Genomic DNA, 13,742 nt, shown 5'->3' with positions numbered 1-13,742 from the left:
TTCCCCCTTAGAAAATTATGCAAGACACAGCATGCCAAGATGACCCAGTCTATTTTGTCCACACGTAGGCTGATGGCTCTGTGGTAGATCCTGAAGTGATTGCTAAGGTTGCCAAATGCATTCTCAACAATACGGCATGGTCTTGCCTGAAGTTGTAGATATGCTTCTCCTTGGTCAGTCTGCTTTGCGCATATGGCTTCATAATGTACTCCTGTAGTGTGAAGGCCTCGTCAGCTATGAACACAAAATTTAGCACAATGCTTTGTTTCCTCAACAGACATTAATTTGAGGGATTTGGAAATAAGCTGTCTATTTGAAGGACCCACCATAAGAAGCACAACCATTATTGCCAATATCCACAAATAGGAATTCGTAGTTTGCATTGACCATACCCATGAGAACAATGCCGAAGAATCCCTTGTAATTGTAGTAATACAGTAGGATATGGTGTTGGCAGGTGGGGTTATGCGTACATATTTGCCATCTATAGCTCCCATGCAGTTAAGGAAGTTCCACCATCGTACAAACTGCTCAGCAATGCTATTCCATTCCTCCACCATTGTAGGGAACTAGGAAAAAATTGTGAATACATGAACTTTACAATAACTTATGACCTGGAGTATGATACCACCACAGAACCAAGCCATATGGCCAAAAGTGAAGGTGACAGTACTCCCTGCCACCCACCAAGAAACAGCAGAAGAATCTGTCCAAACAGAAAGGTCCACTTACTAGTCGGACTGAAAAATGTATTGATCATGCAGATAAAGTGCTGCAAGCACCTCCAGATCAAAGGACATTTTTGGCTCCCACTTAACATGTAGGCTGCGCAACATGGTGAGTAACCAGCACCTTTATTTTGAGAGAGTGATCTATGACCAGGTTGTATATGGCCTAAGTGGCCAACTGATGCCATGCACAATGATAGTAGAGCCACAACCCCATCCCATCCTCAATACAGGCACGATGGCTCCCACTCTATCAATTCCTCATCCCCCCATCAGTTCAAGCGGCATATATTATGTTATGCTGCAATGCAAGGAAAAAAACACAGGACCCTCATTTTTATAATTTATAGTTTTTTTTTATATGGAGCACACTTCTCAACAAGTTTTATCAAACCTAATAACTTTGTACTTTATGATCTATGGTGCTCCTGCCAATCATTTGACTAATGTCAATACGTGCCATAAAGCCTGATTGTAGCACCATGTAACATAGCCCATCAAAGTTATTGGGTATGATAAAAGAAAATAAATTTCCTCAGAGAGCGCAACACTTGTACATACAGAAGGACATTTATTTATTAAAATATTCCAATCAATAAAAAAAGATATACATGTACAGTATAAGACCAGTAATAATTTAACATGCAGAGAGTTTCATAAATTATTGCAGAGTGGTTGTCTCTACTATATTTTTGCAATTGAACTCCTTATGTAATTGCAATTGGTTAATCTTGACATAATATAACCAAAGTTGCAAAAAAAATTAAGAAAATTGGACACCGGAGTGCTGTGGAACTGACATAGTCCTTTGATAATAACACTATATTTAACCGTCAGTTGCAATTACATAAGGAGCTCAATTGCAAAAATATAGTAGACTACCACTCTGCAATAACTTTTTAACTCTCTGCATGTTTTGAATTATTATTGGTCTTATACATATATATATTTTTATTGGTTGGAATATTTTAATAAATTATTGTAATTCTGTATATACAAGTGTTGCACTCTCTGAGGAAATGTGTGTCCTATTGTTCTATATTTATCGAGTACTCATCAGAGGTACTATCTAGTAGCAGCAATTAATGAATTGTTAACAGAGGAGATACCGTATATACTCGAGTATAAGCCGACCCGAATATAAGCCGAGGTACCTACTTTTACCACAAAAAACTGGGAAAACTTATTGACTCGAGTATAAGCTTAGGGTGGGAAATGGCAGCAGCTGGTAGTGCCCCCAGTAGTAATTCCCCCTGGTTGTGCCCCAGTAGTAATCCCTCATGGTAGTGCCCCCAGTGGTAAAATCCCCTTTCAGTGCCTGCAGTAGTAATCCCCCCCTGATAGTACCCCCAGTGGTAATCCCTCCTTTTAGTGCCCCCTGTAGTAATCCCCCCTGGTAGTTCCCCCAGTGGTAATCCCCCCTTTTAGTGCCCCCTGTAGTAATCCCCCCCTGTAGTAATCCCCCCCTGGTAGTGCCCCCTGTAGTAATCCCCCCCTGGTAGTTCCCCCAGTGGTAATCCCCCCTTTTAGTGCCCACTGTAGTAATCCCCCCCTGGTAGTGCCCCCTGAAGTAATCCCCCCCTGGTAGTTCCCCCAGTTGTAATCCCCCCTTTTAGTGCCCCCTGTAGTAATCACCCCCTGATAATGCCCCCTGTAGTAATTGCCCCCTGTAGTAATCGCCCCCTGGTAGTGCCCCCAGTAGTCCCCCCCCCCCTAGTAGAGAGAGACGTGATAAGAATAAAAAAAAAATCACTTACCTGAAACTCCCGCTCCTGGTCCCACCGCTGTCAGCTCCTCCGGCCGCTTTGCATGGGAGAGACGTCGTCATGACGACATGTCTCCCATTACCCACTGCGGGAGCCGGAAGATGGCTCCCGCAGTGGGAGCAGCAGCAGGCGCTGAGAGTCTGACAGACTCTCAGCGGCTGCTGATTACAGCAAACACACAGCTGCCGGCTCCGGCGGCTGTGTGTTTGTGCTGTGTAGCGCTGACCGAACTCCGTCCGGTCAGCGCTACATTTCACTCGAGTTTAAGCCGAGGGGGTACTTTTTTTTTTCCATCGGACTTGCGAGTGAAACCCTGTGGTCGGGTTTCTCAACCACAAGCCCTGGAGTGATTTTGGCTCTATCAGAGCCAAAATCACTCCCACTGACATCACTAGTGATGTCAGTGGGGCCGGCTTCAGACGGTAGGAGTTCCCATGGGAACGCCTCCGTCTGGCAGGCACGCCCCCGTCACGCCCACCAAAGGGGGCGTGCTGTCAATCAACATCGACAGCACGCCCACTTTGGTGCGAGACCCGGAGCGATGGAAACTCCTTCGCTTGCCGGGTCTCGCGCATGCGCACGACGGAGCTCCCTCCATCGTGCGCATGCGCAGTGGGGAACATCGACCCACTTGCGAGTGTACTGCCGCTCGCGAGTGGGTCTGAATGACCCCCAATGTTTTTAGTCCATTTTCTTTTTGGGCTACACAATTTTTATTTCCTGTTAATGTAAAATAATTTTATTACTACAGTGTATTAATCTTGATATTTATATATCTATTTACAGTATATAATGTTTTGCAGTTGAAAATGCTTATTTTATAGAAAAAATGCTGCCATCGTCCCTATATAGTGCACAGCTTATACTTTTAATTAAAAAACTATTTCTTGCAAAAGAAATAAAGAGCAGTACTTTACCTTAAAGTACTGCTGCTTCAAGACAGTAATGATGGCTTTACAGGTCTCTGGGATGATGAGGCCAAAAGCTTGAGGAGAGATGATAGAGCCAAAGTTCAGGTCAGCCAGGGATCTTCCAGTAGCCAGGAATCTCAGGCCAGCAATCTGCCTCTGCTCAGCAGAAATGGCCCTCCTAAACTTGGTATTCTGCCTCTGGATGTAAGGAGTCACCAGACACAGCAACTCCTGGAAGGTGTCATCATCCATACACAGGAAATTGCGGTAGTCATCCGTAGAGCCATAACTAGACTTTTTGGTGCCCTGTGCCAGAAAGAGCATTGGCACCCCGCTCATTTTTCAAAGGGACATAATGCACCCAAAAAAGGGCCATGGCTGCATGGGGAAGGGCTAGGGAAGATATAGGGGAGGCCAGGAGATGCTGGGATGAAATAAGAGGAAGTTACAAGCAAGAATGATAATAAACAGAAATTTGACAGGCCCAAACAGCGCCCCCTGACCTGTGGTGCCCTGTGCGATGGCACCGGCCGCACTACCCTAGCTACGGCCCTGGTCATCCGAATTGTTCTGCTGAATCTCCATAAGCAGTGGCATGTGAGAGGCAGTCTCCGTCTGCAGTAGACACTCCTTTGTCCAGCATGATTTCAGGCTTCTCCTATTCTCGGCCTCTCCCTATCAGCTAACGCCACAGCCGTAGCATATGATGCCCTCACTCCATAGCTAAAAGAATCCATCACAAGAGAATGAAGTATAGAAGCACTTTTTTAAAGCAAGTAAAACAAAGCAGAGCAGTAAAGCAATGTACAGCATTCAGTAAATTTGGTCAGAAAACTTTAAAATGGTTGTCAGGTGTTTAGAAAGCAAATTATATATCTAACGATTTGGAACTCCCAGATGATGTAATATAGACCAAGAGGCAGAAAAAGTATTCTCATAATGGGCACACACAGATTAAGCTAAATGTACAGAGTACAGATGAAGAACCTGGTTCATAAAGTTAAAACATAACTTTTATTAAGGCGAATTATAAAATGAATGAAAATAAATGTGTACAAGAAAATGTGTAATTAAAACATTGACAAAAACCTATGTTATATGTGCCTTAAATTCACCTACTATTACCCGCATAATCACCAAAGAAGGAGGATAAATATTTAGCCTGGTATTGGCTTATATAAAGTAAGTATTATCAAAAAATAACTTATACCACAATTGATAATATCAATACTTGTTGCAAATAATTCTCCTTCTTAGGTGAAATTAAATGGATTATCGCTGTGTCTCACATCATATATCAGTTACACTTATTCTCAAAGCTGTTCCTGAGTGTAACACTAGTATCTTGTTATACCATTGGAAACATAATATTCTTTCTGTATATACAGCCACATATCATTTGTTATAAAGATCAGAATTGTAGTTGTAGTTCTTTCATAAGTATATGTCTTAGAATGATAAATTCCCAGTTATGGGACTTATGTGGTTATTATTAAAGAATAGCTGCTGGATAACATCAGAAGCGCTATTAGATTTTATAAGTTCTGACATATATTGTCAGTATCTTTTATACCAACATTGTCCTGTTTGATAAGATCAAATATATACAGACAACAGAGTTTCAAGAGCGATAAATATAAGATCAAATTACTCTCTTATTCTTTAAATTCTGATATGTATAATCACTAGTATCGTATGCCTTTTTTTTTTTTTTTCCTACAAGTGTATGGTGTAATTTACAGCAGCGCTGATATCCAGCAGCGCTCCGATTTCATTATCAACACAGTGTACTTGAAATTCTAAAGTCTCACTTCTTGATAATGACTTTTAAGCATATGCCAGCAAACAGAAAAGAAAATATGCAGCGCTGATAATAGATGCAGTTTAATATAAATATAAAAACAATACAATCATAGAAATAAAAACATATCAAAATGTATTTTTGTGTGGTAATATTGTGGATCCACTGCGATAGTAGATGGAGGTCCAAATAACAACCTCATAAAGCATGCATAATATCCTATAGGCACTATTGCTGCAGCAATATACTGGATGGGCACTGATGTAATGTCTCGCAAGGTAACTTGGGATATAGTTGTAAATCCAACAATGGGAAAGATTTTACCAGCTTATGTCCAGATGAAACGAGGGTCCCAAAATTAGTGATGGTATCACACCGGCGAACATCCAACGCACGGAAAGACCTCTGAAAGATTGATGCTGGAACCAGGGATGGCGTCCCAAGTTGAGAAAACTCCAATGCAGTTCCTGAATAGTGTCCAAATGATGAGCGCCTGATAGGAAGAACCACTATTTTCTTTTCTTTATTGTCATATAGGAGGCTGACTACCTCCCCTTTTTTGCAGCTGCTGGGAAGACTCCTCACCACAGCGCCCTATTTACAATCTTTATAGTTCTATTCTTGCATATGCCAGCAAACACTCTTTTATCAATTAAAAAATCAGCGGCATCCCTTGCATCCCAGACTTAATTGGTATAATTTCCAGCAGTGCTGTTATATATATAAGAATCTAATAGATATGCTTCATGGCGTCCATATATTAGACTCTAAACTGTTGTTATAATAACATACAATCCACATTTATAATGTTTGTACAAATTCAGCAGCACTCTGATTTAGTTGCCGGCACAGTGTAACTGAAATTCTGAAGTCTTGTTGTCTAATGATGTTTTCGCGTATACAGGCAAACAGTTTTTATCAATTAGAGAGTCAGCGGCATCTCTTGCATATTGCGGGTAATCACAATTATTACATCTTTAGTGGTAGGTGCTATCACATATAATATTTATTTTACACAAACATAAGGTAAAGTCTCTTAAAACGGAGGAGACGCCAAGCAGCGTGTCCTCTCTCCCTGATGCGCGTTTCGCCAGTGGCTTAGTCGTAGGGGCCAACCCGTACTGCGGGCTGCCTATCTTTTTAAAGTCAGTACTAACCAATCATCTCAGTCTTATATGACTGATGGCTATTTCCTCCAATTAGAATTTTGATAGGTTGACTGATGGCTCCGTACTCCAATCCGGAAAAGCATGTAATAATATTTATATTGTTAAATCATAATGATTCCAAAATAATCAACACTCAGTTCATAAGTATGACTCTTATAATCATATATATTGAGACTATCATGTAGAATGTAAATATAAGTAAATATAAATTAATATTAAAGATATCATTTATAAACATAATAAACATAAATATAACAAACTACGTGATTAATTACACCTAATAAATAATAGCAATTAATATCATACACAAATAATTCCACCAATTACACATTGTAAATAATAATATTCAAAAATAGTTATAAGGTGATCAAACATAAATGATAATTAGGAAAAATATGTGGTATTATCATCATAGAGTAACAATTACTACTAAGTGGTATACTACTCCATCCATCAATCCAGAAAACACACCTAATATTATCTATAATGTAAAACCCTAGTCTTGTTAAAAAGTATCAAAATACACTACACAAATGGAACTCTTATTAAATATCAAATATAATTAATAACAGTTAATATAAATTAAATAAATAATTGATATCACTATGAAATTACATTGCAACATGTGGGATTTATAAGTGATATGTGCTAATCAAAACCCTATTCTTATCACCAAATTACCTTCATAAAGTGTAATATGCAATAAATAAAATTAATTAATTATCATCAAATACCCAAATTATATAGAAAAAATATAATAAATTTTCTCTCAAATTGATGATAAACATTTATTAACAAAGTGTCACAGTGAATTGAATAGTAAATAGTAAATGTGATACTGTAACTCATGACGTGAACAAAAAGTTAAAATTAATAAAACCACCTCATATTAAAATAAATAAATGAAATAAGAACCCATCTAGAGATTTAACATAAATTCGTATAATAAATATCAAAATTTATGTATGTATATTATAAAACATAATCCAAATAGTATTATATAAAAACATAAGAGTCTCATATTTATATAATCGTGATAAAAATTATATCAAAAGTTCTATCATTATGTCAATATTAAAGGAATGCTCTGAAATTGATAAATTCATTAAGCCCTTCAGGATTAAGACCTCCCATTTTATAAGTCCATTTGCTTTCTCTACGTAACAAGACCTGTGTTAAGTCTCCACCCCTAACACCCAATTGAACTTTTTCAATGCCAAAAATTCTCAAAAATTTAGAATCATTTTGATGAAAATCATGAAAGTGCTGTGCGACAGATGTCAATTTTTTCTTTTTCATTAAGTCAGAGACAGAGTTTCTGATGTTACCCACATGTTCTAGTGTCCTTTGTTTGAGGGGTCTAGTTGTCATGCCAATGTAGTTTTTTTCACAAGGGCATTTAATGCAATAAATAACTCCTGATGTGTTGCAATTAATATAATCGTGGATTTTATGTATTTTCTTGAATTTATCCTTAAATTCCAGATTTTTTCCATAAATTGGCATGCTTTACATCCTCCACACTTATATGAGCCCATAGTTATAGGTTGTTTTTTGTTTTTCTTGGTGAAATTACTATGCACTAGATGGTCTTTCAGATTCTTTGTTCTTCTCCAGGACATCTGTACTCTTGGCTTCAAATTCATCGCCAAATCAGGATCCAGCATTAATACATGCCAATGTTTTTGTAATATTAGCTGGATCTCCTTCCACTCTTTACAAAAATCTCCTATAAATCTCACTTCCATAGACTCTTCTTTTCTCCTATTATTCGGATATATCAATTGTTGTCTATTCCTTTGATCTGCCTCATATTTCGCTTTTTTAATAGCTCTTTTGCTATATCCTCTATCTAGAAGTCTCTGGCTAAGTTCTTGGCATCTTATTTGATATTGTTCTAAATTAGAACAATTTCGTTTGATACGCATAAATTCACCCTTCGGTATGCCTCTAAGGATAGGTGGATAATGAGAACTACTGTGATGAAGTACACTGTTTGTTGTAGTATGTTTTCTGAACAAATCAGTGACCAGTTGACCATCTTCTGCTACTTGTATCTTCAAATCCAGGAAACTGATTTCTTGACGACTAATATCCAGGGTAAGTTTCAAGTTAAGTTGGTTCTTATTCAGAGTATTAATGAATTCCTCTAATTCTTCTTTCGGACCCTCCCATAGTATTAATATGTCGTCTATATACCGCATCCACAATAAAAGTTTTTTTGTATACTTCTCATTCTCTTCATTAAATACCACGTGCTTCTCCCACCAGCCGAGGTAGATGTTAGCATATGTGGGGGCACATGCAGCCCCCATCACTGTGCCCCTCAGCTGGAGAAAGAATTGATCATTGAAGACAAAAATTTTTTTTTGTAAGAACAAAAGTTAGAAGTTGCAGTAAAAATTCTCCAAATGTTGACATCCCTTCCATTTCTAGAAAGTACCTAACTGATTGTATCCCTACTTCATGTTGTATGCTGGTATACAATCACTCCACATCACAAGTCACTAACCAGGTATTCTCACCAATGTAGACACCATCAAATCTTTGTAAATCATCAATAGTATCTTTTGTATAAGAAGGCAGTTCAGTTACAAATTTCCTCAAGTGAGTATCTAAGAATATATTTGCTTTCTCAGTCAAACCCTTAATGCCCGAGACAATTGGACGTCCCGGAGCATAGTTTCATTCTTGTGAATTTTTGGGAATAAATAATATGTTGGTATGACTGGATTTTCCGTTTTAAGGAATTCATATTCTGTTTTGGAAATGATTCCTTCATAAAAAGCATTATGGATGATATGATTATATTGACGTTGAAAATTCTCCATGGGATTAAAGGTAAGTGTCTTATAACATGTTGGATCCAAAAGTTGTTTCATCGCTTCCTGTATATATTTGGTTTTATCCCAAATAACAATATTGCCCCCCTTGTTGGAGGGCTTAATCACCACATCCTCCCATTTTTCCATATCTTTGAGTATTTTCTTTTCTTCCTTTGAGATATTATCAGCTCCAAATCTCATATGGCTTTTTTCATACAGGGAGTCCAAATCCCTAGAGACAAGGTCCATATAGGTAGTATCTTCAGGACATATGTTGGGTTGAGGGAAGAACTTAGACTTATTTTTACAAATAGGTCTGCTATTTGTCATGCTATTAGTAGATACATCAGCCAATTCTTCTAACATCACTAAAATCTCCCTTTCTTGAGTAGAGAGTGCTTCTTCTTGTAATTCCCTACTATATTCTTGTGAGGATAGGGACCTATCTCTCACTAATTTAGAAGAAAAAAATGTTTTAAGCAAAAGCTTCCTCCCAAAGAGTTTCACATCTTTTTCCCAATTAAATCTGTTGAGATGACAGGTAGGAGAAAAGGAGAGTCCTTTACTAAGTAAGTTGAGTTGTTGTTATCAGAAATATTAATGACTCTCAATGCTGATTCATGTATCCTCTTATCAAGTTCCAAATTGATTATCTTCTCTGTTGATGTTTCTGATATCTTGGAGGATCCTGATTTTCCCACCTCCCTTGGTTTCTCGTGTTTCTTCCCCCTCCTGTTCTTCCTCTTGAAGGTCTTTGGTCTAGGGGGGTTCTAAAGGGAGGCCTAAAAAATCCTGTGATCTTATTTCTGATGTTCTTTCCAATGGATTATCCAAAATATCTTCTGTGCCTGAGGATTCTAAGTCTGAAGATGAATATCTCTCAAGAGAGTTGAAATTTTTCTTAGAACTAGAATTCCTTCGTGGCCATTTGAAAACATTCCCTGTTGCATAATCTCTTTTGTCTCTTTGAAATTTATTTCTTTTTCTTTCTTTAATAATTTCTTCATAATCGGCCAAATCTTTTTTATATTTTTCAAAAGTTTTTTTAAATTTTGTTTCTTGTTCATATACTTTCAATTTAACACTAACAGAGTCAATTTCTCTGGAACATTGTTCTAAAATAAGATTGTCATGTTTGATTAAAGTCAACATCAGCTCATGTGAGCATTTCTTGAGGGTCTCTTCCCATTCAACTTTCAAATTTTCAGTATTGTGTGCATAGGCTGGGAACAAACGTGGTCTTAATCCCCTCGGAATCAATTTATGTTGTACATAGGTTTCAAATGTTGTCATGTCCCACCATGTTCAAGTTTGTTTGTGCAAAAGCCTCTTTAATTGCATCAAATCCTCCTCCCACATATTATCATTCCGAATACTGCCAATCTTAATCTCGAACTCATGATGGATATGAGTCAACAAACTGTAAACTTCCTAGATCTGACAATCTCAGTTAAAGAAGATGGACACTTAACATCTGATATATTCAGAAAACCGATTGCGACAAATAGCATCCTACATGCCCAAAGTTCTCACCATGAAGCAGTTATTTCTGGAATACCAAAAGGGGAATTTCTTAGAACTCGGAGAAACTGCGCAGAGGATGAGACTTTTGAAAAAAGAGCAAAAGAACTGGATAAGAGATTACTCTTAAGAGAATACAGTAAGAGATCCACAAGAAAGGCCTTCAATTTTGCTAAAACAAAACCGAGGACATCACTGATTCATCCGAAGCTGAATAAAAACATGAATGACCAGACTCAACAACCAATTAGATTCATAGGTACATTCTGCAAAGAGAACCAGATGATCAAACAAATTATACAAAATCATATCCATATACTCAAGGCTGATCCAGATTTGGCTACCATTATAGGAGAGAGAGTACCAAACTGTTGGAGACGATCCAAACATTTAAGGGATATATTGGTTCATAGCCATTATAGGTCAAAACCATCTTTTAAACCATCAATTAAAGGATCACATACTTGTGGTCATTGTAAAGCGTGTCCTTATATGATTACAACTAAACAATTTACTGATAAGTATAATCATTCTTGGCAAATTCAAGATTTTTTAAATTGCACTACACAAAATATCATCTATTGTCTGATATGTCCATGTAATTTACGATACATCGGTATGACCAGCAGACCTTTCAAACAGAGACTATTGGAACATATTGGCAGTATTCGGAATGCTGAAAATGACCAAAGTTTAAAACTCTCACAACGGTGACCAAACATTTTTTGAGTCATCATCAGAGTAACACACGTCTTCTCAAAGCCTTTATAATGGAGAAAGTGCAAATTGATAACAGAGGAGGTGATTTAATTAAATCACTGTTGCAGAAGGAAGCACGTCTTATTTTTCTGATGGGAAGCATTAATCCTTTTGGTCTCAATGAGAGGAATAATTATGCTGCTTTTCTTTAAAATAACTCTGATAATTTCTATTGTAATAAACTTATACGATATGAGCCAGATAATACAGGATTGATAAACTAATTTATAACTACAAAATGATAATTAGTTGACTTATAGGTTTTTAAGGATGTGAAAAATGAATTATAAAAAATCTTTTCCTATTGGACATGGAAAAAGAAGAAAAATTAGGATTATATACATAACTATATTTAGATAATTTAATTTTAATTGATACCTATAGGTCATATGAAATAACTATATTCACTTGGGCACTTTAATATATACGTCACCTTTATAATCTATATATATGTCATCTTGAGTATGTTCACTTATTTATCACATTTTATAATACATGAGAGTCCTCTTTATTATTTTTATTTTTATCTCTCTCATACTTTTTCACATTATTTTAGACATTACAATAGGTTGTAAGTTTTTTATTAATCACGAATATCACTAATCATTTTAATAAATATAGGGTTTCATTTTAATTTTAATTTATCATGTAATTACACTTTATATATTTTCATATTTATTCACTATTATCATTAACTTTAGGTATTATTAGAAGTAGGTAATTGATTTAGCTTTGATCTACTATAATGGCTGGGGTATTCAATCGGCAATGACTTACTATTCCTGGAAATAGGACTTTCATTAATCCGAAACCGATTGGATGCTGATAATGTGAACAAGATAGGTAAGTGTATTTAAACCTAATAGACCTGCCCATCGGGTTGATTCCATGATCAAGCGATAGGCGAAATGCGCATCGGTACCCTGCACTAAAAGCTCACCCATTCCCCTCCGACGCTAAACTCTGCCAGTGATTGTAAACGGCTGTAATATTATATCAGCCGGGCAGTGATAAAACAAGCGCCGGAGGATAGATGTCAATGTCTATGTATAGAACCATGTATAGAACTCCGTATTAAAAGTTTATCTGCTTTACGCCGATGCTAAACGCTGCTAGTGATTAAAATGGCTGAAGTATTATACCAGCTGGGCAGTGAGAAAGCAAGCGCCGGAGGGCAGACGCTGATGTTTATGTATTATATGGGAACTCTGCAATAACAGGCTACCTGCTTTGCTCCTACGCTAAACTCTGCCAGTGATCATAATGGCCGAAGTATTGTATCAGACGGGCAGTGAGAAAGCAAGCGCCGGAGGGCAGACGCTGATGTTCATATATTATATGGGAACTCCGTATTAATAGTTTATCTGCTTTGCTCCTACGCTAAATTCTGCCAGTGATCAGAACGGCCAAAGTACTGTATTAGCCGGGCAGTGACAAAGTAAGCGTTGGAGGGCAGACGCTGTTGTCCATATATTATATGAAGTCCTACAATATTAGTTATGAGGCTCTATATAATTAGTTAAATCTGTCAGTGTCATCTGAATAAATAAATAAAGACAGCAGGGAACTCTGTATTAACAAATTCACCTGCTTTGCTCCGACACTAGATTCTGCCAGTGACTATAACAGCTGTTGTATTATATCAGCTGGGCAATGATATAAGCAAGCGCCGGACGACAGATATTGATGTCCACATATTGTATGAAGTTCTACAGTATTAGTTATTAGGTTCTATGACATTTAACATCTTTTGATTTATTCAAACAAATTAATCACTTCCCTCCGACGCTAAAATCTACCAAGGACTATAACAAGGTAGTAATTAAATAAGCGCCGGAGGATAGACGCTGGTGTATGTGTATCACATGTAAATTTCACTGCAGCAGTTGTAATGTTTAACAAATGAATTAATAAGGATTTATATGATTTAAGGCAGTTGAATAATACATTGACCATCTTGAGACATTTGATATACTAACACCGCTTAAAACTACTGTTATAAGATCTCATATTTTTATTTTTGTGTCCACATAGTTTGATTTTGGACACCTATTATACAAGCAACAGGGAAAATCTTGTTATTTTGAACAGAAGACATATGTATACACTGAGAAGCAACATTGGGATGTAACAATTTAGTGTAACATTAATTTAATAAAGCTGCTGCCTGGAAAATATGAGATGAATATTGAGTATTCCTGCTTGTTATGATTAATTATGCTGGCCATACACTCTGCAATTATCGTGACGATCCGCCCGATA

At 37.1% G+C, this 13,742-nt stretch overlaps 1 protein-coding gene across 2 annotated transcripts in view; it reads right to left on the bottom strand.

Moving 5' to 3' along the window:
• Positions 1 to 13,742, bottom strand: part of FRMPD3 (FERM and PDZ domain containing 3) — a 746,708-nt gene that overhangs the window by 77,369 nt on the left and 655,597 nt on the right. The window lies entirely within an intron of this gene.

The sequence above is a fragment of the Taudactylus pleione genome, unplaced genomic scaffold (genome assembly GCF_031769625.1).
Source record: "Taudactylus pleione unplaced genomic scaffold, aTauple2 ptg000352l, whole genome shotgun sequence".
Taxonomy (NCBI): Eukaryota; Metazoa; Chordata; class Amphibia; order Anura; family Myobatrachidae; genus Taudactylus; species Taudactylus pleione.
The sequence above is the reverse complement of the archived record's forward strand: the minus strand, read 5'-3'. Positions and strand labels throughout refer to the sequence as shown.